We start from the raw sequence: 6,926 nt of genomic DNA on the forward strand, positions 1-6,926 counted from the left end.
CTCTCAAGGTGTTCCTTCACGAGGTCAGCATTAATGGAGGGCAGGGGATCTCCCTCACCTGGACCTCCCTGTCCTGTGGTGGGCATGGGAGTCCCATGGGACTGATGAAAGACCGATGCAAAGTACCCATTTAATAGGTTTAATAGGACTTCTTGTTTTTATTTAATTTTTGGTACCTGCCTAAGTTCCATTTCTGCTTTGTCCTTTCTGACTGCCTCCCTGCAAGTGCAGGCTAAACAGGTATACTCCGCCTTGGTAGCTAACCCCTGCTTCCACTGCCCTGCCCATATGCCTCTTTTGCCCCTAGGTGTTCCTGGATTTCCCTGTTCAGCCAAGAGGGTTTCTTGGCCCTTTTGCCCTCTTTCTTGCGCAAAGGGATTGCCTCCTTCTGCACCTGCAGGATTGTTCCCTTTAGGAATGACCACACTTCCTGGACTCCTATCTCACCAGTTCTCCTGTTTTTCAGTGCTTCATTAACCAACTAATCTCCTGAGCACAGTGAAGTTAGTTTTTCATTTTCATTCTCAGAAACATCTGAATTGCTTTGACTGAAATCATTAAAAATATCAACTCATAGCAAATAACTATAGTGGAAAGTTTCAGCTTAAAAGGCTCAAGTCTGATCAGTTATTAGCAACTGAAAACAGTCTTATAATGGGAAGTGCTATGCAACCTTGGTAATAAATGGTAGAACCAACCTTGCCTATACTTAGAGGTTAGAAGTCAATTTCTAATCTGAAGAAGTTTGGGGATTTTTTGATATCACTTGAACCCAGATCTCAGTTTTCCATTTTGGGCAACATCTGGTGCTATGAAATTTACATAGAAATTAACTTATCTGTTGGTAGGCTATTTTTCTTTTAATCTTCCTAAGTGTTCTCTATTATATTTTGAAATAAAGCCATATTTCCTAATAATGAATCATGGCAGACTCTTTTTTTTAAAAAAGGTGTTGATTGCAAGGGCAGGTGATGGTATATACCTTTTATTTAAATGTCTCACTCCTTATATAGTACTTTCATGTGATATTCAATAATTTTCAGTCTTACACTAGTAGGTACATTACAAAGCGAGAAGGGAAAATAGTGGAAGTGCATTGATAAATTGGTATCGATATTGGACTGATATATTGGTAAGGAAAATTGGCTGTATTAGAAATTGGCCTGAAGTGCCTGATAATTTGCCCGATAAATGCCAATGTGTGCATGCAGTTGCAGCACAGAATACAGGCAACGAGGCGCACAGCCCAGCAGCATGCACCTGGTAAGTCTATTGTAGTGGAAGGGGAGGGAGGAAAGAAGGGGCATGGGGTGGAAATCAATGCCCCCTCACAGTGAGGGAGGGAGGGGGCACTGGCAGGTGCAGGCTCTGCTCATTTGGGGAGGGACAAGGTATGGGATGGAGCAGTGGCTCATTGGTGGGGGAGAGGCAGCTCCCCAGTGAGACAGAAAGGTGGGTGGGGGGCATGTGCCCCTGGATCTGTGTAGGGTGGGTGGGTTGCAGTTGCAGGGCTCTTCTCAATGGGGGCTAGGCTTGGGGCAGTTGCCAGTGGTGCTAGGAGGGAGGCTACAGAGTGGGGCTGCAGCCACCCAAAATTTCACCATAGCCTTCCTGTAGCACCACTTCCAGTGACACCACAGCCTGCCCGACGCAGCCCCGGTTCAACCCCGTGCCTCCACCCATGTGCCTGAAAGAGGCGGGACTGCACCGGGAGGGCAGCTGTGGCACTGGGAGCAGTGCTATGGTGGGCTATGGATAAATAAAATAAATAACCAGCTTAGTCCCAAAATGATAAACTTGCAAGAATATGAAAATCATGCTTTTCCATAAATACGAAAGGAAAGCATGATTTAATATTTCATACCTTGGGAGTATGAGCTGCATCCTAGAAACAATCAGCCACAGTAAACTATTTTGTTATTTCATACTGTATGCAGTATGTAGTACTGAAGAACTAATGCAATTGGCTCAGGTAAGCTAAACATTTGTTCAAGACAAAAGATTTTTCCAGCATTTCTCTTTAATTTTCATATACTTATTGATTTTTGTTTTATATGTAGTATTACTTCGCTGCTCAAATACTTTAATGCCCTGAGCTTTTATTGCATAATACTTTTTTAAGAGGAGGTTTTAGATGTGCTGGGAACTCCTACATAAGGAGCATGTGATAAAAGCCAAGGGTATGCAGACTATAACTGCCTGCTGCAAATATCTGAAAATACCCTGAAAAACAAAAGCATGCAAAAAATGTCTGATTGTTAGTACAACTTGTTGCACAATATTCACTCCCCTTTGGTCTAACAGAACTCTAGTCTGTTGACCTTCTGGATAGTCTCTTGCATGAATGGGGTGACTGAAGAAATTATTTTCCAGTGAAACTCTTAGAATTAGTGGAGATTTATTTTTTTAACTTGTTTCTCTGTATATTTATGAAGAGAGGTACACATACTCAGAAAAATGATTTGATAGATGGTATTTTTATCCCACTCAGTCTCTTGTACACATGCGAGGGAGGGGTACATCTTATCAATAATGACCAATGTATTTTCAGGTGTGTGCAAGTGAATGTAAGGTTGTGTTAGGTGATGCCATTTTAAAAAATTTGTCCGCACTTTTTTTTGGTTGGCCACTACTTTGGCTTGTGTAGGGGAAGTATATCTGGTACGTTAGGCTTTACAAAAATCCTCAGGTGCCATACTCTGCTGAGTGTTTCTTCAAAAGATGTACCTAAAGGAACATGCACAGTAACAACAGAATATATATGGAAATATAAAAATCTACTTGAATGAGAAACAGAAGTGAAACTTCAGTCTGTGTTGGCTAATTTAATTGTGAGGTGGTTAGAATATACATTTTTTGGGGGAGGGATGTTTTAATTAGCCTTAAAGGTAAGTTGCTAAAGAAGTAACACTGTTACTTGTGTGCTCGTGAAGATATATCACAGGGTAATAAACACAATTTTTGTTTGTTATAATGATTATAATAAATCCAAAACTCTAGATGGAAGCCACAGTATTAGCCTTCCCTCTCACAAAGGATTATAATGAAGAATTATAATAGAATAGAATGTTGAATCCACCTTCTTAATTTTAAGTACATTAAAAGAATTGCCATTTCCTTCTGTTGTCTCATTTACAAGTATCAAGTTATGTGGTAATTATAAGATAATTCAGTAACACTCTAAAATAATGATTCAGCTAATTAATGCTGAATTACAGAGGCAATCCTACACGGGTACTCATAAGTAACATCCACATCAGTACCAACCAGTTTCATTGTGATTTAATGTTATTATAGCAAACACCAAAGGAGCTGAATGTGATTAGGCTATTTCTTGAAAATGTTTACTGTTTCTTGAAAATGTTTACTGAAATTTGTTTATAAAACTGTGGGATTTATCTTATCTTGTGGCCCACAGCCTCATTAATGGGGGGGAATAGGGAGGGGCAGATCATAGGAAATCTCTTTCCATATGCAGCCCCAGTGCAAGCTTCTTAAGAGAACTATGAAGACTAGTTTCCACTCCAGTAGCATCTTGGCATTAACTCATAACCACAAAGGGGTGTGGGCTGTTGGCTATGAGCCATGACCATTCCCCAGGTGGCAAGAAGTGTGTTGCCACCTACAGTATCTGAACACTCAGCCATTATGGGTAACTTCTTGCTCAGAGCCAGGAGTATAATCCTTTAAGTAACAGCCCCATTCTTTTTTTTTGTCCAGCATGACTTCTACAAATAAAGAGAGATCCATCATTTGTCTTTGGAGATTCAGATACATTTGGTAAGATAGTTTTGCATGCATTTTTTTAACTGTCTTTTTGGATTTCCTCTGAAAGGAGGGAAAAAGTTCTTAAAATGAATTGAGCTACTTTTTCTTCAAAATAGAATAACATTTATTAAGGCATATGATACAGGGTTAGTCATTTAATTTATGTATAGAAATGTAGACACCAATCACTGGCACAAGCAATTTTAGGTATTTTCAGTTTTTTTCAGAAATTCTAAGGAAGCTTAACTGTGTCCCTCCCCGCTAAGCTGACAGCATCATTTAGAAAGATGAGAGAAGTAAAACTCATTCCTGAAAGCAATACTTCTGGCAATGCCATTGAAATGCTTACTGATTCTAGCTGGAATTAACACTGATGTTACTTTCCAGTGTACCATTTTTCCATAGACAAGACTTACCAGAAGCATGGCGTTTAAGCTTTCTCTTCACAGAGTATCTTCCTATATGGAGAAAGAAAAGAGAAAAACTAAAAAGGGTGAATTTAAACATAATTGATGGCAATTGGGAAACTTAAAACAAATTCATCTTTATTTAAAAGATAATGGCAAGTTGTTGTTTTTTTTCTTTTTTAACCTTCTTAAAAGTTTTAGGACGATTCCTAGAGTGTAGTACACAAACCCTGTGCATCACTTAAGATCTTTTGCCTCTGATTTTGTTCTTAGTTATGCATATCTTCATAGTGTCAGGGGATAGCAATCTTAGTGGTAGGAGATCTACTCCATACACACTGTTCTGGCTCCAAGTCTGAAGCAATCTGGCTCTGTGCCTTTATATCACCACCAGAGCCCAATAGGTGGTTGACCCACATACTATTAAATTCTCTGCCTCTACCCAGCTGTGTGATCTCGTATATGACAATGCATAGTGAGTTGCTGTAGAGATGGGGTCTATGTTGTTTATTGGTACAATTTATCAAAAAAGTTTTTACCCTGGCCAACAGAACTGCAAAATAAAAAAGTATCACTAAGAATACAAAGGCAATTCTACCTTAGCCTAGTAGAGTTGTACCCATATATATCAGGCTATAGCTGTCTCACAGTTTTAATGACCATAAACTTCCCTTCACTATAGCGAGATATTGCCTGTTCTGATGCCAAACATCTAGAAATGCTAGAAAAAGTATGTTCAGTCACCCCTTCAGGTATTTATACATGTGCTCTGTGAGTGGCGGTGGGGGGTGCTTTAGAGTGGCTTCGAGAGCCGCTCTAATTAAAGTACCCAGAGCATCTCATGTATCAGCATCCCAGCACATCAAAATGGTCGTGTAAGTGCTTTATCTAAAGCTTGTTCAACATGGTTTAGATAAAGCACCTCCACCGCCATTTTGAAGTCCGGGGACACTGATATATGAGATGTGGAGGCTGGCTATTGTGTGGTAATTACCATGCTCCAGCAGACTCAATTAATTAAGTCTTCTCCAATGCGCTGTAATTACAGTGCATTGGAACAGCCTCCATACTCATGTATATAGGCACCCTCAGTGTCAGGCAAAATTGGAATAGATTACAGGCAGTCCTCGGACTTGCAACACAATTGGTTCCTGAAAACTGCGTCTTAAGTTGAAACATTGTAACTCGGAACTGATTTTTTCCCATAGGAAACAATGTTATAAATGGGAGATTGGTTCCCGAACCAAGGCCTGATACCCTATTTTCACCAAAAATAAGTCAGAATTTGGTTCTTAATCAATTATAGATGAGTAATCTAGCTACAGTAATGCATTTATATTATAAATAGCAATCATATTGATTTGGAAGGACTTCTTTGAGGTGACTTTGCTAAACTTTTTGAAGGGCTCTTGGTTGGACTTTTTGAAGGATTCTTGGCTGGAATCTTCTCAGGAGTCTTGGCTGCAGGTTTTCTGGAGTCTTGTCTGCTTTTTTAAAGAAAGTGTCCAAGGAAGTTTGGACAGATGTTCTCCAGGGAGATGGGCGATGCAGTGAACTTGCTCACTGGCATGGCAGCAGATTGTGAAGTCGAAACTGACATCAGAAAGTTGAAACAAGGCATTAATTTATAAATGTGGTAAGTGCAAAACGTTGTAACTCGAAATGTTGTAAATTGAGGACTGCCTGTACACAGATAAAGTATGTATTTGTAATTAAGGAATTAAACAAGAATTCAAAAATTTGGCCTCAGTTTTAATTTGGCTGTGTTTTTGGTGAACATGGAGGGAAAAGGGGATAGTAGTACCTTCATGTTTGGTCTGCTTTGTATTGTAAATCTTACAGTCTGAATAGATTATTCAATATACTTTCTAATATTATAAAAGCCTTAATCTGTCTGTCTGTCCATAATACTTTATTCATGCTCTGATTGGTTGACAAAGAGCCAATCAGAGTGTGAAGAAGCATTCCGACAAGTGGCAGTGCACCACCATGATGGTGGGACATAAGGCTTTGCCCCCCCTGCTCTGCTCCCTACAGGTGGTGCTGGTGGAGCAGAGGAAGAGGGACGAGGCCACCAGAGTGGGCCTCACTGCCCCCCTTGTAGGTGACAGTGGCAGTGGTGGGAGGGAGCAGGGTCAGGATGCTATGGGGGGCTAAGGCCACCGGAGCTGGCTTTGGCCTGCCCCTCCCCCCTTCTGTTGTTGCCGCCTGCAGGGCTGACACGGTAGCAGTTGGGGGAGGAGAGGCCCAATGCAGGTTGGGGGAGGAGTGGGTGTGTTGCAGTGGTGGTAGTGGGGGGAAATAGAGGAGCGGCCTGGGGCTTCATTCCCCACCACTCCTCCCACCATCATTCTTGACAGGCAATTGGCTAGTGTATGCATATATATAATAGGATTAGTCTGTGTGTCTGTCTGTAACAGTCTTGGAGCACTCTGATTGGTTGTCTCGGCAGCCAATCACAATGCTTACTGAAACAACCAATCAGAGTGCTCCACACAGACAGTGCTCTGTATAGAGTGCTCCAAGGAGTGCCACCATGATGGTCAGGATGGAATAAATAGGTTTGGAAGCATAGAAGCTGGTTAGGTACTGAGGGATGAACACTAAAAGCTTTCTGAAAAATGTGAAAATCATACTCAGGCAGGGGGTGGGTGGCAACCTTTTTGGTAGATGTGGTACAAATTAGCCCTGAATCCTCCCTGATTGTTACTCCCTTCCTGTGCTCCCTGCCCAATCTGCCTCTCTGCTTTC

General features: G+C 41.1%; 1 long non-coding RNA gene across 1 annotated transcript in view; it reads left to right on the forward strand.

The window, feature by feature from the left end:
- LOC109309658 overlaps positions 1-4,327 on the forward strand; it is a 33,079-nt gene extending 28,752 nt beyond the window's left edge. Inside the window, exons 3-4 of the long non-coding RNA XR_002100997.1 lie at positions 3,721-3,780; positions 4,218-4,327. This is a non-coding gene — a long non-coding RNA (uncharacterized LOC109309658). The remainder of the gene's footprint in view (positions 1-3,720; positions 3,781-4,217) is intronic.
- The last annotated feature ends 2,599 nt before the right edge of the window (positions 4,328-6,926 follow it).

This window comes from Crocodylus porosus, unplaced genomic scaffold (genome assembly GCF_001723895.1).
Source record: "Crocodylus porosus isolate Cpor-Errol unplaced genomic scaffold, CroPor_comp1, whole genome shotgun sequence".
In the NCBI taxonomy this organism is placed as follows: Eukaryota; Metazoa; Chordata; order Crocodylia; family Crocodylidae; genus Crocodylus; species Crocodylus porosus.